Below are 27,640 nucleotides of genomic sequence, written 5' to 3'. Positions count from 1 at the left end.
ATAATAGCACTCAATGCCAATGCAGATCCACTTTAGTTCATTTGCTTCTGCAGTCACACTCTATGGGTATCAACACACTTCTCCGATCTGGCAAGAATCAAGTATCTCTTCACTTGGATACACACATAACTTTTGCCAACAACTTCACAATGCAAATCATCATCGACCTTATAGGACAGATAGGTCGGTATAGGAAATGGACAGGTCGGTAGCATAAACTCTAAACCTTAAACATTTAGATTATCAATACAGTCGATCCAATCCTGGTCGTTCAAACACATTGTATTGAATAAAACAGTCTTGAACAGATCTCAAGATGCTCTCCATCATTTGTTCTTTGTCACTTCTGGAAGTTGATAACCCATCATGTGTTCTCCACCGTTTACTGAGACTTCGCACATTCCCGAGGTAGATAGGATCAATCTTCTTCATGCAAAATCCTCAAGGAAATACTTCACGCGCACAAGGTTGACGTGGTAACACGATCTGATCTCCATTTCAATGCTAACCCATCATAGGATGTCATCGATCGAATAACACAGATTTGAAATGCATAAACCAAAAACCTTGAAGCTGAGACTACCAACCGATAGTCATACCAAATGAAACCCCGATTCAAAACTTTCCATATATCAGTTCACTTGAACAAACATACCGCTTCACTTTTTCACATATACCAGTTCACATCATCATACTAGTTCTCTTTGCCAGTTTGCTTTCTTCAATATACCAGTTCATACTTCAACATATTGACATCAATGACAACATATAATATCATCATGTCATCAAACTCTGTACATATGCCAACAAGATTAAGACCTGTAAAGATAAATGCTTGGCTAGGATTAAAGGGTAGGTAGAGGAAATAATTAAATGATAAAGGGGGTAGGTAAGAGAAGAATTAAGAGATGAGTGACATGTGTCATGGGTAGAAAATGCTAATGAATTAATTAAATAAATAAAGATTTATTTAATTAATAGAGGAAGTGGGATCAATTAAACAAATATAATATTTATTTAATTTAGGAAAAGGATAATTTAAATAAATAAAAGTATTTATTTAAATGAGGAAAGGTTTAGAAGAGGATTAATGAATTAATTAATATTTAATTAATAGAAGACTTAGGATAAAATAATTAAATAAATAAAATATTTATTTAATTAGACATGACAATTTTAGGTGTCTACATTTTGCCCCTCTTTGTGACAATGTAGCTTGTTGCATTGGCTCAAAGAAGATAAGATAAATTGATACAAAGTTGCCCCAAGATGGGAATGATATGACCCCTCGAGAGATTGGATGAAAAAGTTTGAAAAGATCGTAGACAATCTCTCGATAAGAAAGAAAGGCTTGAAAGGACTGACAAGATAGGGTGACAAGGTCACGCAAGAAAAATACTGACTCAAGACGAATCAACAGAATCGTGTTTATGTCTTAAAAGGCCAAAATTGATAGTTCTATGATGAACATACGCTATCAATTGGATAAGCTGCTAAGAGGATTCACTCAAACATGTGGCCTAAGGAAGATAGTTGAAAACAAGGCTAAAATTGACAATTTTGTGATAAACATACATTGCCAACTAGATAAGTTGTTGAGAGGACTCACTCAACAGGTGCCCTAAAACAAGTAGTTTTGCTAAGCTAAGTGTAGGATAAGTCATCGAATAGATAAAATCTAGTGAGTGCTCTAGCAAGATAGGATATAGTACAATGTGACAAACATATACACTAGGATGCAACACCATGTGATAGACATAAGCACTAGGATAGAGCCTGATGAGCAACACCATGTGATGGACATAGGTACTAGGCTAGGATATGATAAGATAAGCATCTCTATGTGATGAACATGAGTACCACAAGGATTGACATGATTGATTTGATTGGATGCAGGAGTACTGACCCCAGATTGAGTCTAGAGAGAGATTCCCTGTGACACAGCAATTATGAACAGATTTGACTGACGAGGACCATGCCGCAATCAAGGTGGTGGGATTGAGACACATTATGTATATACCTGAGATTTGGGCAAAAACAAGACTGTTAACTACTTTGGTGAAAAGATGGTCCTACAGGGCCTGTAGGAGGGGACAAATGAGATGATCCAGAGGTTGGTCCTTTGAGAGCTCAAATTCCTTCGAGGTCGGTTGGCTCTGAGGGAGGGTCTTCATCATAGCTCTCTTGGATCCATTATGTATCAGTTTTTGTATGATGATGTAGACACCTTTGGGTGATTTTGTAGCCTTATGAGATATTGACATCATTGTATTATGACACTTATGATTTTTTGATATATATATGAGATGACACATTCGTTGCGGCAACTATATGCATGTGTACCTATGTGATGTTCTATATGCTTTTATGATGATTCAATTTATATATGCATGTTCTTATAATGATTATATGATGCTTATGATGATGTTATGATGCAAAGATGATATGCAATATGTGTTTGTGCTTTTTTTGTTTTATGATGCAAATGTGAATGTACTAAATGCAGATGAATGTATGATTATTAACATGTTATGATTATTTACATGATGAGATGCATGATGTGTTATTATTTTGGCATTTTATGTTTTATATGAGAATGGAGATACTAATCAATGATATATGCAAGATGTGATGTGATTGCGATATCTATATGTATGTATATAATGCTAATATGTGGTAATGCAGGTGCAAACTACATGAAATCCAGATATTTTTGGTGTGTCATTATACTCAGTCATGTGATAGCAGGCTACACGAACTCAAGGAAGGACAATGGAGATCAATCAAGAAAGGGGGATGGAAGGTAGAAGATATGGAAGTGAAATAGATTCTTGTGCTTTATCATCATTGAGCTTTATTATGGCAAATAGGTTATGACAATCGAGGTATAGGTTTGACCCAGAAAGTCATTCTACCCATTTGCATGGAGATCAGACAATCGCAAACAATGAATGCCCCAGTTCACACTAGACTCATAGTATCCTCATATCCTTGGACAAGTCATAGCATTACTAAGAGACAATCCATAGACATAATAGGTGAACATATCCCATCCTCGCCTTTCTAGTCAAAGACATCTTGGAAAAGCTAAAAGACATGTCACCAAAAGATAAAATCAAAAGAATACCAAGGCTTTATACCAACACACAATGAAATCTTCAATTTATTTGTATTCCTTGCCACATATGTTAACATGTTTGATTTGGTCACAATGTTGTCATCCTGAAAAAGGATAGATCATGTTGAAAACCATATTGTTGTGAAAGTCTGCTAAAAGATTTGATTTGTTGAAAGACCATTGCTGCTTTTGTCTCATCTAAAACTAACTGAATCCATGAAACCGATACTTTATAGCGAAGAATAAAGAAACTTTATTATGGATTGGCGATTCAAGTTATCTTTTATTATGGATTATGCATGAAAAGAAGTAGGAATGAAAAGATGGTGCTCCTCAAAACATGTGATGCTTAGGGTACCACTTCCATCACTAGATTTAGGATTTTGCCCCAGTTATAGATTGGACCTGATTTATTGTGGAAGGAAAGGGTGAAAAGAGACATTTATTATGAATGGCTAACCAATATTAGGTAGATCAATAACAAGACATGATAGGAATGGGTAAATTTATTATGGATGGATAGGTTGTAAGTGTGTGCAAAGTGAAAGGATAAGATTGAATCTTGAAGGAGGGAGGAGCAATGTCTCTACACATGGCATCGGTAACTGGGTTTTCACCACGGTACTTGCCCAGGGCACCACCAAAGTGGTTTTCACTGTTGGATGATTTTAGTTCTCTTTACTTTTTTTTATTTTTTCAATTTTTTTGTGTGACAAGGTGTCTATTTGTCAGGTTTTCACCAAGTAACAATTTTTTTATTTTTATAAAAAAAATTGTATTTTTGATATTTTTGAATTAGGATATTCTGAAGAGCTATGTGTAAAGCCTGCGAAGGTGCATGTTGTTAATCAGGTCTTCCAAAGGTTCTCCATCTAGTGTTGAAAGTTGATATGCACCTAATCCATAGACTATTGTGATGACATAAGGACCAAGCCAACTGGGCTTAAATTTTCCTTTATTTTCTCGGTCCTGCTGATTTTTAGGATTCTCTCTGAGAACTAAGTCACCCATCTCAAATGTGTGAGGATTTACCTTATGATTGTAGCTTTGATGTTCCTTGACTGAATGATGTGTAGTTACATTGATTGTCTTCCTTGTTGAAGGAACTAAGGTAGAATTACTAATGTGTGAACTACGTAGGCCCACATGTGTTTCACCTAAAGAAGTTTGGGCATCCTTGATAACAAAGTCCTTCAAGGAAGTTCCATTATAGGTCCATTGATGTGATATATCGCCAAAAGGGAATGGATGTGTTGAACAAGTGGATGAGTTATGAAAGCTTTGTTGGCAATATGCTAGATTTGGTTAAGTGTTATCATTGATGTCAACATTGTATCTCGATTGGATATGGTTATGCTATCCTAGTTGGACTTGGTGTTTATCTTTGTTTTGGCTATGATTCTAATCCGGTATGATCAAATCTTTGATTTTGGTTTTGGATGGTTATTTGGGATGGTTATATGCTTGTCATATTCAGTTGGTTCATGATTTGGTGCTCCAAAATCTATCGCTTATGTTTGTGATTGGTATTTTCAGGTACCGGTTAGCTTTACCTATTAGCTATATTTGATGATATGATTTAATCATTTTGGTCTGGCTTATGGAAATGGTTTCTAACATGTTGAAGGTATTTCTTGATCGTGTCCTAATTTTTTGGTGGCTTCGCATTGGCTAGCGTGCTGATTTGGTGGTCATATTTGGATCCGGTTAGATATTCTATGTTATTGGACTGAGAGTTTCTATCGATTGGTGAAACGTGTTGGAGATTGGTCTTAGCATGATTTTAGGTGGATATAATTGTTTGGGAATTTGTTTTAGGTCCATGCTATGTAATATAAATCATAATATTGGTCTGGTGATATCGTGTGATGTAATTTTTGTATTTATAGGTGACTTATTCATGCAATATGTTAGACAAATGGGATTGAGGGTTATGTATGCATTATTAGAGGAAGGTTTATGTGTGAACAAGTAATATATCATTCAGCAAAAGGTTTTTGGTGTTGTAGGGCAGACATCTATTCTTAACCGGAACTGTATCAAGCATTAGGAGATGCTACTTTCATAGTTCATTCTTTTTGGATTGTAGTCTGATGCTTTGTAAGTTAGTGAGACTTCTCTTTTATGATGAGCAGTGAGCTCTAGGATATTGGCCTGATTACAAGTGCAATCCCCATTGTAATTATTTCACACACTATTGCAAAAGTATTATATGATTGTGGGTAGGGTTTCCCACTATGGTTTTTCCCTTTCATGTTTTTATCTTTCATTGTATTGGTTTCTTTGTGCTTCGGTATTAAGGTTCTAATCTGCTATAGTTTTGATTTATGTTAGTAAACTGATTCACCCCCCCCTCTCAGTTTACTCCCGGTATCAGATCTGTCTAACAATTGGTATCAGAGCTTGGTCCTCTCTGCAGAAGCTTAACCGCTTGGGGAGATTCGATGGCAACTGTTGTTAGGCCCAATATGGAAAGCTAATGTACTGAGAGGGGAGGGGTGAATCAGTACTTCAAATCCTTTTACCAACAATATCTTTACTATTATGCATAAACCAAAAACTGTTGTAACATAACATAAAGCTAAAACAAATAGATAACACTCATACATGATTCACTCCATAACACATATATTTTGGTTACGCAGAAACTCTTGGTTAGAGAGAAAAATTGTGGTGGGGATGGCACCCACAACTTCACTACTGCAATAATAAAGAGTGCTCGGTTAGAGCTACATGTTTAGCTATTTCTGATAGCTTACCCTATTAGGAGTATCAAGATCGTTAGATCTACCTTGCTAAAGAATTTTACAACACTTATTCTAAATGTTGCACCTAGTTAAAGGCTTTACAATTTATAGACTTTGTTAGAGTCTTTTACCTTGTTAAAGGTTTCTCTTACAACTTCAAAATATTATAATAAAATCTTTACAAATATCTACAACTTTACATTTGAAATGTTATAGCAGATTCTATGTGCTCAAAATGAGATTACCTTGCTTATAGCATACCTCGATAACCCATAAAGTAACTTGGTAAACCCTTCTATTTACTTTGTTCCTTGACTGTTCTCTGAAATCCTTCTCGGTGACCTTTGTGTCTCTGTAATAGTCATAACACTCAGTGCTTTCTTATGTATCGCACATGTCTTGCTTCATATATCTTTGATCTCAATCCATGCTGTATAAATAGATCTCTTATGTCAGTGATCAAGTTCATTGCTTCGATCTTACAAACATGATTTATCGAATGAATAACCATAGAAAATATTTCATTGGATAGATGACCTCAAAATCATACACAATCCTTAAGCGCAATTTCCAATGTGATAACGGTTCTTTGTTCCTTGATCTTGTAACATGTTTCCACGTGTGTCTAGGTTCAATGAATCTGGTAACATGTTTCACTCGGTGTATATCAACTCGGTGTATCATTATTGCTGCTCGGTAGACATACAGTGTTACTCGATAGACAGCTCGGTGTATACTGGGCTCTATGACTACTTTCTTCTGTAACCGACTACTATGTGCATACCGACTGAATGTTTTGGTAGTAGTAACCATCTAGAGTATATAGAATGACTTTGGATATTAAACTAATGGTAACTATAATAAGTAGTAACAACTGCATCTAGTTCCACATTCAATCCCTACCGAAAGGAGAGTCCTAGATTTGATGGTACAAATTACAAGATATGGAAGGAGTGAATGAAGATTCATATGAGATGTCTTGGAGCTGAAGTTTGGGAGATAGTGGAGAAAGGGTATATACCTCATGATCCTATTTCTCAAACACCGACACCTACTGATGAACAAAAGAGAGATGAAAATGATATTAGAGCGAAGCAAGCATTTTTAAGTGCCCTATCTGATGAAAAGTTATTGAATATCATAGAGTTGTAGAATGCAAAGAAGATCTGGACAAAGATTGAAACTCTTTATGAAGATGACCAAGCAATAAAGATTGCAAAACTTGAAGGTTTTCGGGTGAGATATGAAACTTTGAAGATGGAAGAAGATGATAAGATAAGTTCTTCCATGGATAGAGAATGAGATTGTCATGGGAATCAAATGTTACGGCAAATCAGTTAGTGAGGATGAGGTTGTGTCAAATATTATGAGAGTTCTACCTTTGGCTTACAAGATGAAGGCTACTGCAATTAATGAACTTTGAACAATGTCAAGTACCCCTATTACCAGAGATACATTACTTGGTAAATTGACTACTTTTGAGCTTGAGGAACTTGGAGATTAGAGTGCTACTAAAATAGAGACTGCATTTAAAGCATCTGCCTCTGGTAAGTAGAAGATAGATTGGAAGGAGTTATATGCTAAATATTTGGAAGACACTGAGAGAGAAGACAAAGAACTTGAAGAGTTGGAAGCCCTAATTGCGAGAAAGAATCCCTAAAGGACCGACTAGAAGTAAGTATGAAGGAAAAGTACCTTTTAAATGTTTTTCATGTAGTAAGATTGGTCATTTTGCTTCTAGATATCTTGAGAGAGCTTCTAGGAATCAAGAAAGATTTATGAGGAATTACAAGCCTAATCCAAAATATCAAATAGACTTAAATTTAGAAGGAATAAGGATAAATCATGTTATTATACTGGTGATGATGATCTTTCTATTACTGATGATGATAACGATGAACCTGCAAGTGGATCTAATAATGGAAGCTCTGATAAAGATTGGGTCTTTATTGCTATCAAGGATGATTCTCTGGAACCCGTCATTAAAGCAACTCATACTAAGGAGAAGGCTTTAGCTGCTAAAATTGAAGAAAAGGATGAATGGGTTATAGACAGTGGATTCTCACATCACATGACTGGTGACAAGAGGAAGTTTTTAACTCTGCAAGAATTTGATGGCAGGCTAGTCATATTTGGAGACAACAAGGCATGTACGATCAAAGGCAAAGGAACAATATCCTTGGATGGTAAGACTAATACTGACAATGTTTATTATATTGAAGGATTGAAGCATAATATTTTGAGTGTAGGCCAAATGGTGGATAGAGGATTTCATTTACAATTTAAGGATGGTAAATTCAAGATTATCAATAGATCTAGATTGGAGATTGCATCTAGAACTTAGACCAAAAGAAACATCTTTCATCTAAACTCCAGTGAGAAAGCTTGCTTGATTGCTCAGTTTGATAAATGTTGGTTATGGCATAAGAGGATGTGTCATATAAACTTTGATTGCAAGATCAGTTCAACACAAGTTGTCAAAGATTTTCTCGGGATTGTTAAACGTCATAATCTGGTATGTAGAGAATGTCAAATGGGTAAGCAAATTAGAACATCTTTCAGAAGCATACATGATAGATCTAATGAAATTCTTGATCTTATTCATACTGATCTATGTGGACCAAAAAGGACTAAAATTTTTCAAGGTGATAGATATTTTATGTTGCTTCTTGATGATTATTCTAGAATGATGTGGGTTACATTTTTTAAAGAAAAATCTGATGCTCTTGAGAAATTCAAAATTTTCAAAGCTGTGATTGAGATAGAAACGAGATTGAAGATAAAATGTTTAAGATCAGATCAAGGCAATGAGTTTACATCCAGTGAGTTCAACAACTTTTGTGAGAAGCGTGCAATCAGAAGACAATTTTTTGCACCTAGAACCCCACAGCATAATGGAATAGTGGAAAGGAAGAACAAAACTATCTTAGATGTTGCAAGGATAATGATGATGGAAGCCAAATTTCCTAATATCTATTGGAGAGAAGCTATCAATATCGTTGTATACACATTCAACAAAATACACATAAAAGGTGATACCGGTAAGACTCCTTATGAATTATGGTTTGGTCATACTCCTAGTATCAGATATTTCAGAATTTTTGGAAGTAAATGCTACATTAGAAGAGATTATGCATTAGGAAAATTTGATCCTAGAAGTGATGAAGATATATTTTGTTGGTATTTTGATGATGTTTAGTTGTGATTGTCATTGATGGACACACACTTATTTGTTAAATGAGTTATTATCAACTGCTACCATGTGATGTATTGCTCAAACCATTATTGTATGCCATTGTATGCATAGTCTTTGTTTGTTGAAGACTATCGGTGTTTGCAGAAGGAGCTTACCGGTCAAAGCATGACCGAGGACCTCAAGTGGTAGGAGGACTTCAAGCGGCACGAGGACCCCAAGTGGCAGCCAATCCTTTTTAGGATCGGAACACTATGTTCTAGTTTACCAGTCTTTGTTTCTAAACCGATAATCGGTATACTTGTGTTTGGTTAACCGACAAACTTGTGAAGTGTGATGAGTTATCATCCACCAACACCGATGCGGTGATTCAGTGTTATGTTACAAATTGTGTCTAGATGCATTGTACCTAGGAAATTGTAGTCTAATCTCATTGGACCGACATGAAATCAGATTCCTATATGACGACATCATATCTAGGGTTTTGCATGGAGATGTATGTGTGTAGAAGGGTTGCGTAAAAGAGATTAAGTCTTTTGCAGAAAAAGTATCTTGCGACTAAGATTGAACAGAAGACTGAAGTATTGTTGTAATGCATTAATAGAAAGCATTCAAGGATCTAACTAAGCATTTTGTGCTACTTTCTAGATCACTTACTTGTTGATTACTAATCTCTTCGACAAGTCTAAAACCCTTAACCGGGTAGGTTTAGTTAAGCCTGTTCAAAAATCCTCTAACAAGGTGGTTCATAGTTGTGGATCTAAAATCCTCTAACAGGACTTATCTCCTAATAGATATCTGGATTCCTAACAGGATCTGTTATGGTGAAGAACATTATAAGGCCTTAACCGGTTTGGTTGCTATTCTGCAAATAGTAGACTTGTGAGTTTTACTCACCGTGGTTTTTTCCATTTGGGTATCCATGTCAAAATATCTTGTGTTATGGTGATTGTGTTATTGTGGGTAAATTATTTATTAGCTATTTGGCTTTTATGTGTATTAACCAGTTTACCATTTAAAAGGCTATACCGGTCTGCAGTAAAATTGCTTAAGTGTTTGGTAAAGTTTTTTGGTATACTAATTCACACCCCCCCCCTCTTAGCATTCATCAATTGGTATCAGAGCCAACCTTTATTTAAGTCTAAGCACTTGAAAGGAGATATGGGGGAATACAACATGAGGGAACTCACTCACCGTCTGGCTGAATCTGAGAAATCCTATGATGAACTTAAGGTCAAGTATAAAGCCTCTTTAGCCAAAAGAAGAGAACTTGCTGAGCAAATGCTAAAAATTATTGAAAACAACTCTTCTGATTAAGCAAACATGGATGCCCTAGTCGAAGAAGTGGAGAAACTAAATGAGTCCAAAACTAACCTGAGGAGGAAGCTGGAAGGATTGACCATTAGGATGAGTCAGGAACTGGAAAAACCGAAGAAAAGTTGAGGATCTAGTGAAGGAAAAGGAGCATGAGATCTCTAAGTTGAAACAAGAAATTGGTACCATTACTACTTATCTGCAAGAGGATAAGGAAGAGAAAGAAGAAATGCAAGCAGAAATGAATGCAGCCATTTCTCAGAATGAAACCCTAACAAAGACCAATGAAGCTCTTTCCAAAGAACTTGTTGAGACAAAGGAGATACTTGCAAAGTTCAACCGAAGTGCTGCAAAGTTGGACCAAAAGCTGGAATCAATGAAACCATTAAAGGATACCTCTAGACTTGGTTTCTCTGCATATGAGGAAGGTGAATCATCTGGAACCAAGATTGATGCATCAAAAGAGCAACCGGTATCTGAGAAAAGTAGCAAAAGCAAAGGTAAGCCAAAGTTCAAACCTATATGCTTTAATTGTCACAAGGAAGGACATACTGCCAATGTATGTAGGAGAAAGGCTTATAATAATTTCCCTTACATGCAAAACAATGTGTATAACCACAAGGCTAGAACCGATAGATTTAATGGTCATTGTTATGCATGCAACAAGTTTGGGCATAGATCTTTTGAGTGCAAGTCGGTTATGAACAACTCTAGAGGTTATGCATCGAGATCAAAAGGAGTTGTCCTAGAACCTCTTATGAACTAGAACCCAAACTGGTATAGAACTTATGACCATAGGTCAAATGGTTATGGAGCAATGAACGGTTGGAGAGCAACCTGTGTGATTTATCGTGGTAGCGGTCACACTGCTGCAACATGTAGGAGAAAGAATGGAAAGGTGAACACCAGACCATGGAGAGCACCTGGTATGGTATGCTATCATTGTAACAAACTGGGACATCTTGCTAGAGCATGCAGACTGAGACAAAATCCATCAAAAGACAAACTGGTCGACCCAAAAGGTAAAGGAAAGGTCGATGTTGAAACCGTTCAAGCTGATATGGATAAAATTTGGATAAAGAAATCTGAAGAGAAACCACAAGATGCACCAGTTTCTGCACCCAGTGTGGAGACCCCTAAATTGGCAAATTGAGCTTTGAAAAGCTTAAGGGGAAACATATCGGTAACAATGTTTTGAACCCCCAGAGTATATCGGTAAAGTTCTTTTATTGGTATTAGTTACCTATCAACCAAAAGAGGAAATAAAGTGGTAAAAGGTAAGATTAGGGTTTGTACCCTAATGGTGATGCATTTATTTGTTAGGCCCAATATGGAAAGCTAATGTATTGAGAGGGGAGGGGTGAATTAGTACTTCAAATCCTTTCTTCAATAATAACTTTACTGTAAGCATAAACCAAAAACTGTTGTAACATAACATAAAGCTAAAACAAATAAATAACAATCATACATGATTCACTCCATAACACATATATTTTGGTTACGCAGAAACTCTTGGTTAGAGAGAAAAACTACAGTGGGGATGGCACCCACAACTTCACTACTGTAATATAAAGGTTGCTCGGTTAGAGCTACATGTTTAGCTATTTTTGATAGCTTACCCTGTTAGGAGTATCAAGATCGTTAGATCTACCTTGCTAAAGGATTTTACAACACTTATTCTAAATGTTGCACCTAGTTAAAGGCTTTACAATTTATAGACTTTGTTAGAGTCTTTTACCCTGTTAAAGGTTTCTCTTACAACTCAAAATATTACAATTAAATCTTTACAAATATCTGCAACTTTACATCTGAAATGTTTTAGCAGATTCTATGTGCTCAAAATGAGATTGCCTTGCTTATAACATACCTTGATAACCCATAAAGTAACTCGGTAAACCCTTCTATTTACTCTGTTCCTTGACTATTCTCTAAAATCCTTCTCGGTGACCTCTATGTCTCTAACAGTCACAATACTCAGTGCTTCCTTATCTATTACATGTCTTGCTTCATATATCTCTCTCTCTGATCCTTTATTCATGTTGTATAAATAGATCTCTTATGTTGGTGATCTGGTTCATTGCTTCGATCTTACAAACATGATTTATCGAATGAATAAACATACAAAATATTTCATTGGATAGATGACCTCAAAATCATACAAAATCTTTAAGTGCAATTTCCAATGTGATAACAGTTCTTTGTTCCTCGATCTTGTAACACATTTCCACACATGTGTCTAGGTTCAATGAATCTGGTAACATGTTTCACTCGGTGTATATCAACTCAGTGTATCATTATAGCTACTCGTTAGACATAGAGTGATACTCGGTAGATAGCTCGGTGTATACTAGGCTCTATGACTACTTTCTTCTATAACCGACTGCTCTGTGCTTACCGACTAAATATTTCGATAGTAGTAACCGATTAGAGTATATAGAATGACTTTGGACATAAAACTAATGGCAACTTAGTAAGTAGTAACATTTATTATGGTAGGTAGGAGCATGTATAAAGGTGATTCTTGTAGTCATTTTTACTTACCTATTTTTGAAGAAGCATTTTTCTAACTTGAGTAGAGCAACAAAAGTGATTAATCTTGCATTCGAAGAAATCCAGAAAGAAATCTTGTGCAAGACCCAGTAGACATTTCAAGTTATCCAGAGTGGAGGTCAGAGTGGTAAAGCAAGCTTTTGGAGAAGTTTGTTTTGTTTGACATCGATGAACCCTAGTTCGGAGTGAAAAGGTATTTTTTGTCGATTCACTCTTATCATTCAAAATTATTTAGACATGGCTTCTACATCCAAAGTCTCTTCTAGTTCTTCCGCACCTGAGGAGTCATCTGAATCTCTTAGGAAGAAGGTGAAATACAATGCCCTATCTCAAATTCCTGTCGAAGTCATTGTCGAAGGGGATGTTTTTGGTTACATTGATTGCAAATTGGAAAACCTAGGGTCTCTAGTGATTCACTCCCAGTTGAGTTTGTTCTGTGGAAAAGATAAGAAGATTAAACCAGAGTACAGCATGATCGAGAAGAAGAAACTCCACAATGTAGCATATTTTCTTGAGGAATTCATAGAAGATCATATAAGAATTATTCTAAGTAGGGTTCATGGTGACAAGATGTATCTTGAGCAAACCCATGATATCACACCGGAGGCAATCCATGTCGTGATCGGTTTTTGCAATATTAGAGAAGTCCATGTTCTTTGTAAGATCACAAAAACCAAAGTAACAGAGCTCACCGGTTCTATGAGTGACAAGAGGGCAATGATTGTCAACACCATTGAAGATGACTTGGTGAAGTATGCATGCATGGTGATCGGATATAGAGTATTCTATGCCAGCACAATGAATTATGTTCCTACAGTTGCAGTGCATGTTGCTTATCGAATGATTAAGGAAGATGCAAAGTACAACTTGTGTACCTACATGCAAAAACAATTCATGGAGAATTAAAAATCCATCAAAGAAGACAAGACACTAAGGTTCAAATTCAGTCAACTACTTGTCGGGTTGTTTTTCTACTTTCAAGGGTTATTTTTGGGAGTTGGTGATGTTCAATGGTCAAGTGGCCTACCAGTTACAAGACAAATCAAGGAGAGTCTGCAAGTAGTGGGATCTACTTATCTGGAGACTAAATAGGTATTTTGATGAGTTTAGATTGAAGATGAACCAGAGAACAAGGATATCAGGTGACCTGGTTAAGAAGTATGAAGATGATATATGTTTCACAATCAAAGTGGATCATTACATAATGGAAGTGGTTGAGCCAAGATAAGATGAAGTTGAGCCTATGGGCTATGAAGTGGTGAACGATATACTCACTGGGTATGCCTCTACCCTACTTGCTTCACTGCTTGATCCAAAGAAGAAGAGGACCAGTACCTACTCTAAGAGGGTTAATCCTACTGTAGTACTGAAGCAAAAGAAGAGGAAAGTTGTGCCATCAAAATCAGCACTGGTTACATCTGTTGCCAGTCCTAAAGTAACAAAGAGGTCACCAGCCAAGAAGAAACTGGAGGCTATTCCACCAAAGGTATTTGAGAGGAAGAAGAGAACCAAGAACAAAGCACAGGATTCAGTAGACACTAAATTGGGAGATGAAATAAAGAAGGTGAGGAAATTGAGTAAGAAGACCAAGCCAACCGGTAATGTACCTGCAACCTTTGCACTGGTAAATATACATGTTGATTCTTACAAGCCTATGACATATTTTCAAAGGATTATGAAGAACATTAGAAGGAAAATTCTTGATGATTTGAAAGATTATTTTGATGATCTTAGCGATATTGAAAAGCAGGAGGTAGAGAAATAACTTATTAAGTATTTATGTGATAATGATCAATCTCTGATTGATATTAAACCTGTTGTTTCTAATTCTTTGTATAATTCTTTGGATAATAAATGGCGCATTGCCATTGAAAATGAGCAAGAAATTAGGGAGAAAATTTTTGCTCAATATTTTCCAAATGCCTCTAATTCTAAATTATTTGAGCTTCTTAATTGATACAAAGGCATCTTTTTCATGCAAAAGAGAAGAATTCAGTTACTTGGAGGTAAAGTCTCTAAGGTGGAAAAAGACACCCATCCACAGGCTAAAGAAGTTGTCAAGATGTAGAAGGTATCTAAAGCAAATCGGCAGGCTAAGCAAGAGCCTGACCTATCAAAATCTAAACTTGATGAAACCTTCAATGATAAAGGAGAAAGAATAACTAAGCAAAATGATCCTATTGATGTGGATGCATTAGATGCTAAGAGTACTAAACCGAAGGAAGCAGAGAAAGAAATAGCAGATAAGGAGAAAGAGAAGAAGGAGAAAGAAGAGAAAGGAAAAGTGGAAAAAGAGGAAGCAGAGAAGGAGAAAATGGAAAAACAAAAAGTAGAGAAAGAGAGAGTGGAGCAAGAAAAAGTGGAGAAAGAGAAGGGGAAAAGGAAAAAGCAGAAAAGGAGAAAGCGGAGAACAAGAAAGTGGAGAAAGAGAAAGCTAAAAAGGAAAAAGCAAAGAAAGAGAAAGTGGAGAAGGAGAAAGTGGAGAAGGAGAAGGCAGAGAAGGAGAAAATGGAGAAGGAGAAGGCAGAGAAGGAGAAACTGGAGAAGGAGAAAGAGGAAAAAGAGAAGGCCGATAAGGAGGCTAAGGAGAAAGAAGAGAAGGAGAAGAAGAGACAAGAGCAAATCAAAGAAAAGGAAGGTGGACAGACTTTTGAGACTCCCAAGGCAACCAGAGATCAAGGTCAAGTTAAACAGGTTGATTCCATCGATCACAATGCATTGACTCTTGCCTGTCTCACCAAATCGGTAGATCGAAATGAGCTCTTGAGAAGTATTCAACTTGCTCAAGAAAGATTGGAGGAACTAAGATGGAAGAAATAAAAAGATGTTATTCAACTTGTTGTTGATACTTTTTCAACCTTAGTTCCCAATACTGATCTTTCTAGTACCGATTCCTCATTGGCCTAGTTAAAACTTCTATGCACAGTCGTGGGTGATCAAGTACAATCATTGGAAGATTCTTCCCAGACTATCACAAAGAAAAATCATGCAAAGGAACTAAAAATTGCATTGGTGAAGCAATTTAATGAAGACAAAGCCAAGCTAATACATCAGAGAGATGATAACAGTCTGGCCATTGCTGAAGGTAATAAACTTCTAAGCAAAATCTACCAACCTGATCTATTCTGTGATGATTCTTTGAAGAAGAAGGGTCAACTCCAATCAGAGTTAAAGCAATATATAGACAACTTCAAAGTGTCATATGATTCCTTCATAGTGTATGGGCAGACTGTATAGACTCACCGGCAACGGATTGGCAGGATTGATTTAGAGATCTCCAAGTGGTCTCAAGATCTGTAGAAACTTCAGTTATTGTTGTTACCTAAGTTGCAGATTCTTCAAAAGTGCTTTCTGAACATGGACGCTATTATCGTCACTCAGTAATTGAGTACTATTGATGCCATGGAGGAATTAGCATTCTAAATGAAGACTCAGAGTGAAATCGTTGCCTCACTCCTAGATACCTGGTCTACAGACATGAAGGAATTTTTGAAACTTTAAATTCATTTTTGAAAAATTTTACTCATTAGTGTCATAGACATATACTCTATTTTTATGTTATGCAATATGATTTTGGCATGTTTGTATTACTTTGTCATTGTTGGCAAAGGGGGAGTAATTTTGGTCTGAAAATTTTATGGGGAGTGGTATTGAAGTAGTTCGTGCTTGCAATTTTGGCAAAGGGAGTAGTGTATATGCTTAGGGGGAGTAATTTTGATTATGGCATCATTTTTGTCTTGTAAGAACTTAGATGTCAATTTTTTCCTAAGTGTTGCCATCAATGCTAAAGGGGGAGATTGTTGGTATTTTGATGATGTTTAGTTGTGATTGTCATTGTTGGACACACATTTATTTATTATATGAGTTATTCTCAACCAGTACTATGTGATGTATTGCTCAAACCGGTATTGTATGCCATTGTATGCATAGTCTTTGTTTGTTGAAGACTATTGGTGTTTGCAAAAGGAGCTTACCGGTCAAAGCATGATCAAGGACCTCAAGCGGTACGAGGACTTCAAGCAGTATGAGGACCCCAAGTGAAAGCCAATCCTTTTTAGGATTGGAACACTATGTTCTAGTTTACTAGTCTTTGTATGTAAACCGGTAATCAGTATATTGTGTTTGGTTAACCGGCAAACTTGTAAAGTGTGATGAGTTATCATCCACCGACACCGATGCGGTGATTTTGTGTCGTGTTACAAATTGTGTCTAGATGCACTATACCTAGGAAATTGTAGTCTAATCTCATTGGACCGACATGAAATCAGATTCCTATATGAGGACATCATGTATAGGGTTTTGCAGGGAGATGTATGTGTGTAGAAGGGTTGCGTAAAAGAGATTAGGTCTATTGCTGAAAAAGTATCTTGCAACAGAGATTGAACAGAAGACTGAAGTAATGTTGTAATGCATTAATAGAGAGCAAAGCATATAGATGAAGTAATGTTGTATGGAAGAAATAGTATTCATCATATTTTTGTGTTATTCCACTAAGAGCAAAGCATATAGATGTTATAACAAAAGATTGAATAGAATAATGGAAAGCATAAATGTCAAGATGGATGAGCAGGATAAAAATAAAATCAGATCACATGACTATGGATCGGTAGATGAATTTGTCAAATCAGAATTGGTAGTGCAAGAATCAGTTCAGAGCATAGATCCAATTGCTCTAGTAACATCATAAAATTCCATAGTGACTGATGAAGGGCAAAAAGAATCAAAAAGTCAAGATATTCATAAAACACATAGGTATGTGAAGTTGAGTCATTCTGAAGATCAGAACATTGGAGATAAAAGGAAAGGTGTGATGACTAGAAGAAGGTTAGTTGTTGAAGAGGTATGTTTACTTTCTCAAACTGAACCAACATCTTGTATTGAAGCAAGTAAAGATGAGAATTGGATGAAAGCAATGGAAGAGGAATTAGATCAGATAAAAAAGAATAAGACTTGGGAATTGGTTCCTAGACCTAAAGATAAGAATATTATTGGAACTAAATGGGTTTTTCAGGAATAAATTAAATGAGGAAGGTCAAGTTGTGAGAAATAAAGCTAGATTGGTTTGCAAAGGTTATTCACAGGAAGAAGGAGTTGATTATGATTAAACTTATGTTTCGGTTGCAAGAATCAAAGCAGTAAGACTATTTCTTGCCTATGTTGCACACAAGAACTACAAGGTATATCAAATGGATGTCAAATGTGCATTTTTTAATGGAGATCTTGAAGAGGAAGTCTACATTGAGCAGCCTAATGGATTTTCTTTATCAGATGACAAAGACATGGTTTGCATGTTGAAGAATTCTTTATACGGTTTGAAACAAGCCCCTAGAGCATGGTATGCTAGATTAGATAAATATCTTTCTAAGATTGGTTTTAGAAAAGGTAATGCTGATAGAAACTTATATTATAAGATTGATCATGATGATATACTGATCATAGAATTTTTTTTGGATGATATCATTTTTGGTGGAGAAGAAAGTTTATGCATGAAATTTTTCTTAGGTTTGCAGATTACTCAGACTGGTAAAGGTATTTTCATTTGTCAAACTAAGTATGTGAAGGAATTGCTTAAGAAGTTTGGACTTGAGAACTCCAAACCTGTCGGTAATCCTATGATAATCAGTAGCAAATTGTTAAAGGATGATGAATCTCCTAGAATTAATCCAGACATATACAAATCAATGATTGGTGGATTGTTGTACTTAACTCAGACTAGACCTTATATAATGAATTTTATTTGTATTGTCTCTAGATTTCAATCAGATCCTAGAGAATTCAAGATATTGTTGTCAAAAGGATATTCATATATTTAGCAGGTACAATGGACTATGGGTTATGGTATCCACGAGATGATGATTTCAGACTATGTGCATAGACAGACTCTGATTAGGCAGGAGATGTGGATGATCGAAAGACCACTACAAGTGGTGCATTATTTCTTGGAAAGAAATTGGTTTCATGGCTTAGCAAGAAACAATCATGCACTTCATTATCTATTGTTGAAGCTTAATATGTAGCTGTTGCAACTAATTGTACTCAGATTTTATGGATGAAACAGATGTTGAAAGATATAAGAGTAAGTTATGATGAGCCTATTATTATTCACTGTGATAATACTATTTCTATTGATATGTCAAAGAATCCAATATTTCATTCCAAATCAAAACACATTTATATAAGGTATAATTTCTTGAAGGAAAAGGTTGAAGCAAAGGAAGTCAGATTGATTTATGTGCCGACTAAGGAAAAGATTGCAGATATTCTAAAAAAAACATTATCTAAAGATACTTTTGAATATCTCAAAGATCATTCGGAGGTCACCACCCCTCCAGAAGAGACTTAGAAATGAAGGAATGCATCAATTCGATGAGCTTATGATGTAGAGTGGATGTACTCACTTCCCCAACTTGTGCCAACTGGCTTCAACTCAAGGCTTCTATTGAACTATCCAATGGCTAAACGTTATCTCACCCTCCTAGGGTCTACTAGAACTCCTCCCTGACCCTCTCCTAAGTTCCTTGGATTGTGGCAAGTTCTAATTCTTGAAGAGAGTTCCAAACTCTCTTGGTCACACCTTGAGTAAGTTCAATCTACTCACTCACACCGTGACCACAAACACTCCACCTGGGATATTTGATTCCTTTACACAACCTAAAATTTTAATGGTGGTCTCATACCCCTAATACACCCTTACACACTTTTCAATACATCTTCTCCTTACCGATTTCAAGATTGGTGGTGTTTAGGCTTAGAATTAGGCCTATTCCTTGTAGCCTTTTCAAAACGGTAAAATTGAAAATTTTCAATATTTTTCCCAACAACAATAGGAAAAAAATTTATTTTTAGATACCCTTTTGGAACTTTGATACAATATCTAAAAATTTCATCTGGGTTTTGAACCTTGGGTATCTAACCCTTACAGAGCTAAGGAGGCCTAGTTTACTCTTTCAACACCCAAACTTGGAGTAGCAACTTTAAACCACTTTAATCTGATCAAAAAAGGAGAGTTTTGATTGTTTTAGGTCTTAACACACATACTCCACCCTTCTCCACCCTTCTTCTACCTCTGTGCATCACCCTTTATCATCTAGGGCACAATTTCAACCTTTTCCATATGCTTGCCAAGCTCACAAGCCAAGCTAGGGTTTGATGTCATGACCAAAGTATGTCCTCCTCTGAACTAAAACAAAATAAAAAATAATATTTACAGGTTCTGCTAACATTCCAACAAGTTTCAGAAAGTTTCAACCATGGAATGTTAGGAAAAAAGACATTTTTGTTCAAAACCCTAGTTTGTAGGGATTTTCCAACCACCTACACTAAAAATGCAATAACTTTCAAACTATACAACTTCAGAACCTTAGAATTGAATAAAATGAAAGGTAAAACACATATCTACATTTCCATGCCCCTGGGTTGTGTCTAACAATCTGTACAAGCTGTACACACAGCTTAGAGCAGCAAAAAACATGAAAAAACTCAAGAAATGTGTGGAACCAAACTTGTTTTTTTGTCAAATGATTACCCACCAATCAAAATTGGTTTTCCAAAGCTTTATAACAGAATTGGGTATGGTTACAACTTACTCAACCAACCTTGCATGTTGGTTTCCTTCAAGAGTTGAAAAATTGCAAAGTTGATATGAGCAACTTTGACAATTTTTGACAGTTTTTGCTAGGTTGAGCATCTTTGCTCCAAACCACATTTTATCACCTCAAAATAACCCAAAACAACCTAGGAAACATTAAAACACCTCAAAAAACCTATTCCAAGACAAAATTCACAATTTTATCAACTTGCTCTACCTGGCACTCATAAGAGCCTATATGCCTACATGGCTATGACAAAGATCTCTTATGGTCATTACAACTCATGAGCAAACATTTATGGCCTATTGGCCTTATTAAAAGCACACAAAAAGGATTCAAACATCCCAAAATCAAAATAGTTAAAAAACAAACAAATTTTGCATTTGTGCTCCTGCACCAGCTTATCAGACATACTTTCTGATTTGGGTTGATGAGATGATGCTGATGCTCAGGGTGAGTAGTCAGTCGTTTGGTTCACTTTTATTTTTGGTTTGGTATCCATCCTTAATTTCAAAGGGGGATATGTTTCTCATGTGAAAAATAGTTAATCTTTGGAGGAGATGGTATTCATGTTAATCTTAGGGGGAGATAAATTTTTTATCAGTCTTTGGGAGATTATTGGCATTCCTTGGCACTTGGATGTTTTTCACATTCAATGTTGCCATCAATGCTAGAGCGGGAGATTGTTGGCAATATGTTGGATTTGGTTAAGTGTTGTCATTGATGTCAACACTGTATCCCGATTGGATGTGATTTTTCTATCCCGGTTGGACTTGGTGTTTATCTTGGTTGTGGCTATGATTCTGATCTGGTATGATCAAATCTCTGGTTTCGGTTTTGGATGGTTATTCAGGATGGTTATATGCTTATAATATTCAGTTGGTTCATGATTTGGTGCTCTAGAAGCTATCGCTTATGTTACCGGTTGGTACTTCTTGGTACTGGTTAGCTTTACCAGTTAGCGATATTTGATGATATGATTTAGTGATTTTGGTCCAGGCTATGGAAATGGTTTCTAATGTGTTGAAATTGTTTCTTGATCGTGTCCCAATTGTTTGGTGGCTTCACATTGGCTGGTGTGCTGATGTGGTGGTCCTATTTGGATCCGGTTAGATATTATATGTTATTGGACTGAGGGTTTCTACCGGTAGGTGAAAGGTGTTGGAGATTGGTCTTAGCATGATTTTTGACAGATATAATTGTTTGGGAATTTGTTTTTGGTCCATGCTATATAATGTAAATCATGATATTGGTCTGGTGATATCATGTGATGTATTTTTTGTAATTATGGGTTTAGGGTTTAGTCGACCTTATCATAAGGTTGATGATTTGTATTTATAGGTGACTTATTCATGTAATATGTCAGACACATGGGATCGAGGGTTACGTCTACAGAGGAAGGTTTATGTGCAAACAAGTGATATATCATTTGACAGAAGGTTTTGGTGTTGCAGGGAAGACATTTGTGCTTAACCGGAACTATATCAAGCATTAAAAGAAGCTATTTTCAGAGTTCATTCTTTCTGAATTGTAGTCTGATGTTTTTGTAAGTCAGTGAGACTTATCTTTTGTGATGAGCAGTGAGCTCTAGGCTATTGGCCTAATTACAAATGCAATCCCCATTGTAATTATTTCACATATTGCTGCAGAAGTATTATTTGATTGTGGGTAGGGTTTCCCACCATAGTTTTTCCCTTTATCAGGTTTTCCACATCAAAAATATTGGTGTTGCGTGTATTGTGCTTTCATTTTTTTTATCTTTCATTATGTTGGTTTCTTTGTGCTCTGGTATTAAGGTTTTAATCTGCAATAGCTTTGATTTATGTTAGTAAACTGATTCACCCCCCCCTCTTAGTTTATTCCTGGTATCAAATCTATCTAATAGGCTTATGATTGCAAAAAGAAGTGAAAGTAGGATAGCATGATGGAGACTTAGGACCAACAAGTATTCTTTTTTACTTGAAATTTTATAAATTTTTCCCCCAATTATTTTGATATTAGCGGAGATCATGTTGGCAATTGACACTCATCCGATGATTTTAGGTGACTTGTGGTAGTTGCTTATTTGTTTAGGGTTGTCGTTGATGGCAACTCTTCTTGATGATTTGATCCGACAATCATGATTCATCTTATCTAGAAGAAGGAGGTAATCGGTAGGCAGTTAACTAGTAAAACAGGGTATTTCTATTTGATCTAGAATAATTTTCGATGATTGTGGTAATTTTGGTAGTTGAATTTGTGTTCTTGGTGAATGGGAAGATCTTTAGGAAATATGTGAAAACGCTTTTTTGGTCTAGTGTTATGTTATGTTCTAGATTGAAGCCGACTTGGATCTACACATTACACTTATTGAAGCCAACTTAAAGGAGATTACTTTTGTGTTGACACCGAATATTTAAGATTGAATTGGTGATTGATTTTGGACATGTTAGTGGTGTGGCAATCAGTTTTGGTGTGATTGAGTGCAGTTTCATGTGCGCATTCAATCTGGTAGCTGACTGAGATAGAGACAGAGTATTTGTAGAGCAGAGATAGTCAGATATTCAATACTTAACTAGAACTCATTTTTGCATTATTAGATGCTACTTGAGAGTTTATTTCATTGTATTTCATCATTGTAATCAAATTGTAAGCCAGTAAGACTTCCCTGAAGAGTAGCCTTCAGGGCAATTGTAACTAAGCAGTAAGCTCTAGGTAGTGAGCCTGAATGCAAGTGCATTCCCCATCTATGTAATATTTTTGTACTCCTAGCCATAGTATATGAATATTGTAGGCTCCCGACCCACCATGGTTTTTCTCTTTCCGGGTTTCCAAGTAAAAATTTTGGTGTTATGGATTTGTGTATTCCTTGTTGCATGTTTATGTTCCTTTAAGTTATGCATTTCTAACTGGTGGATAAAGAATAAGTTTGTGGATTTAGAATCTGGTAGATCACTAATTCACCACCCCCTCTCAGTGATCCTAGATTCTAACAATTAGTATCAGAGCCTAGTTCCTCTGAGGAAGCTTAACTACTTGTTGAAGATTGATGCAGGAGCATCCCTGGTTTATGAGCAATCTTGCATCCACCAAAAATATTCCCTTTCAGTTTAGTTCTTGTTCAGTTCTATGTGCAGTTTTTTGTGTTCCTACCGGTACGTCCCGGTGGTGGCTTGCTTTTCATTGCAGGTCATATTTTTGGTTTCTAGCCTGGTTTATGTGCTAATTCTAGATTTTTTAGTCCATTTGGATTCTTTTCCAGCAAGATATTGCTTTCAGTTTGACTGTTTCTGGGTTTCAGGGCAGTTTTGGGCTTACCGATTTGAGAATTTTCTTTTCTGGAGCGGTTTCTTGGTGTGTGGATCTATTTTGGGTCTTGCTTAATTCTCCTAAGTCCTTGGTTGACCTTCTTGTTGATCTGCACTTCTTGGTGGTTCTTTTCTGGAGAATTTCCTTTCATTCTTGGGGTTGACATATTTACATGTTACATTTTCCTCCGTTGGTAAATGTAATCTTTTGTGGCCAACACGGATATGTTCCAGAGGGTATATATAGGGTATTATATAATCTTTTGTAGGATAGTAAAGATCGGAATAAGGATTTAGATTCGTGATTAGAGATATGCTTGACTGTGAGAGTTGTGCAGATTATTTCTGACATGTTAGCCTACATGTAACCTGTTGACTACTAGATGTTCTATGATGACTGTATGATGATAACTGGTTGGTTATCGGAGGTTCTAAGATAATAATATGATATGTTTCTATAATATTTCTATGTTTTATTTTTTCCTTTCATTATGTTACTCTTGTTGCATGAATTGATCAGTTCTCTTTTGAGGATTCACTGGTTATGGCTACATCTATTGGTATCAGAGTTGGTTATGAACCAGTTGGTAGGAGAATTGGTTGTGAACCTTGAGGCATTCCTTTGGGTGGACAGATCATTCATTGGAGGCAAGTGCATGTGTGTTCAATAGATCATTGAGTGAGAGTCAATTGAAACCGGTAGTTAGATCGTTGAGTTGAGGAAGTTCACCAGGGTAGAAGAGGAGATGCCGCCTAGAAGGATGAACCCCCTGAGGGTAGAGCAGATGATGGAGGATTTCAAGAATGAGATCAGGAATGAGATCCAAAATGCATTGGCTAGTTTGCAGAGGAATCTAGAGTCCAAGGATGAATATGAAGAAGCGGGAGAAGAGCTTGAGGTGGAAGAAGTTGTAGGACCGGAAGATGGAAGGGAGGAAAGATTTATGAGAGCAGTGGCACAAGCAAGTAAAGTTTGTAAAGTGGATTTTTGAAACTTTTTCAGAATGTTGAACCCAGAGAATCTGATTGATTGGATCAGAGAGTTGGAGGATTACTTTGACTTTGAGGATGTCAACAACCCATAGAGAGTCTAGTTGGCACATACTAAGTTGAAAGGGCATGCTGCCTTATTGTAGAAATAATTGCAGAGAGAGCGTGGAGAATGGTGAAATGAAGATAGCCTAGTGGAGATAGATGGTCACAAGATTGAAGGCCAAGTTCATACCATGAGACTATGAGTTGAAATTTTTCAAGAAGTTGCAGAATCTGAAATAGAGAAACATGACTATGAAAGAGTATACTGGGGAATTCTACAAGGTGATGATCAAAGCTAGACATAGAGAGATGGATAGAGAAAAGGTGGTGAGGTACATAAATGGACTTGCATTTAACATTCAAGATGAGATGAGTATGTTGAGGGTTTCCACATTTGAAGAAGCTTACCAATATGCTTTGAAGGCTAAGGAGAAGGTGAGAAGAACATAGCCAAATAACCCTAGAGGGAAGGAGAGATTCAAGGGGAAGATGAGTACAGAGAAGCAGAATGTGGAAGATGAATCAAAACCTAAGTGGAGTAAAGAACCGGAACAGAAAACATAGAGTAAAGGCAGTGGCAGTACCAACAGAGAATTTCTCGACAAATGTTACAAGTGTGGAGAAACCAGACATAGATTTTATGAATGTAAGCAGGGAATGGCAAGAAGTTGTGTGGCAAATGAGGAACCAAAAGGTGAAGTTATCGAAATTGACTATGCACCAAATCAAGGAGAATCCCTTATATTCATAAGAGTTGTGATGGATCAGAGCAGTGAAGATACCAGACCTACTAAGAGAAAGAGTCTTTTTCGGACTATGTGCAAATCAAGTGGTAAGTGTTGCAATGTTATTGTGGATAGTGGAAGTACTGATAATTTGGTATCTAAGGAGATGGTAGTGAAGCTTGGATTGAAGAGGCTTCAACATCCTTGTCCTTACAAGGTAAGTTGGTTACAAGATGATCAAAAGTTAGAAGTAAAGGAGCAATGCTTGGTGAGTTTTAATATTGGGTCTTTTAGGGATGAGGTCTTGTGTGATGTTGTATCTATGAGTGCTTGTCATGTCTTACTGGGAAGACCTTGGCAGATTGATAGAAGAGCTATTTATGACTGTAGAAGAAACCTAATCACTATTGAGAAGGATGGGCAGAAGTTCACATTAGCTTCTTTGAAGGAGAAAGAGAAGGAGGCGAAGAATCTGAGTCTTGAGAGAAGTTGTAGTATTGAGAAACCAGTTGTAGAGGTTATACCGAAAGGTCGCATGGGTTTGTAGAAGGATTTGATAGATAAGTCTGATAACAAGATAGAACTGGATGATAGAAAGCTTAAGGTGACAAATTGAATGAAGTCTTGTGGCAGAAACAAATCTAAGTTGCAGAAGAAAGAGAGAAGTAAGAAGAGATAGTGTGCAGATTTGAAGCAAAGGAAGAGAAATAAAGAGAGTCAGGAGTTAGAGAATCCAGTTGAGGTTCCGGAGGAGTTAAAGAGGAGGTTTGCAGATAAGGAAGATGTTTGGATCAAAAATGAGCATGGAAATATATATCATGAATCCTTTTTTATGTTCATAAGTTGCCTCTCATGGAACATATATTTCTACCTGGGGTGTCTGATGTAGGAGTATCCCTGGTCTATGAGCGATCTTGCATCAACCAAAATTATTTCCTTTCAATTTAGTTCTTGTTCAGTTCTATGTGCAAGTTTTTTTGTTCCTACCGGTACGTTCCGATGGTGGCTTGCTTTTCATTATGGATCATATTTTTAGTTTCCAAACTAGTTTATGTGCTAATTCCAAATTTTCAGTCCATTTGGATTCTTTTTTGGCAAGATATTGCTTCCGGTTTGACTATTTTTGGGTTCTGGGGCAGTTTTGGGCTTACCAGTTGGAGATTCTTCTTTTTCGGAGCATTTTCTTGGAATGTGGATCTATTTTGGGTCTTGCTTAATATTCCTAAGTCCTTGGATGACCTTCCTATTTACCCACACTACTTGGTGGTTCTTTTCCAGAGAATTTCCTTTCATTCTTGGGGCTAACCTATTTACACGTTTCATTTTCTTGCATTAATAAATGTAATATTTTGTGGCCGACCCGGATATGTTTTGGAGGGTATATATAGGGTATTATATAATCATTTGTAGGATAGTAGAGATTAGAATAAGGATTTAGATTCATGATTAGAGATCTGGTTGAATCTTAGAGTTCCAGATGGATTATTTCTGACATGTTAGACTGCATGTAACCGGTTTACTAACAGATGTTCTATGATGACTGTATGATGATAAACCAAGTGGTTACCAAAGGTTCTAAGATAATAATATGATTTGTTTCTGAATCTTTCTATGTTTTATTGTTGCTTTCGCTGTGTTACTCTCGCTGCATAAGCCGATTTGTTCTCTTTTGAGGATTCACTGGTTAAGGCTACATCAAAGATCTGGGAGATTGATTCAATGGATTTTGATTTTCTGAGAACTCAATGTGGCACTTGAGGATCTTGATGCAGCTAGTAGTGAGGTTTGTACCTTGAAGAAGACCCTGAATGATGCTAATGAATTCATTAGTAAGCTGAAGGATCAAGAAAGTGTTTGTAGAGAAAAGAGGAAGGAATTAATGGACAAGTTGAAGGAGAAAGAAGATCGGATCATGGAATACCAAGACAAAGTTGATGAATTTAACAAGCTTGAGAGAGAGAATACTGCTTTGAAGAATGAGATGCAATCCATTGTCATGAGACTGATTAAGGAGATTAAGGACCGGAAGAAGAATGAAAAGAATCTGGCACAATCACTGAAGGAAAGATCTGATGAATACTT

Source organism: Cryptomeria japonica, chromosome 6 (assembly GCF_030272615.1).
Source record: "Cryptomeria japonica chromosome 6, Sugi_1.0, whole genome shotgun sequence".
NCBI lineage: Eukaryota > Viridiplantae > Streptophyta > Pinopsida > Cupressales > Cupressaceae > Cryptomeria > Cryptomeria japonica.
Note: the sequence above shows the minus strand (reverse complement) of the source record.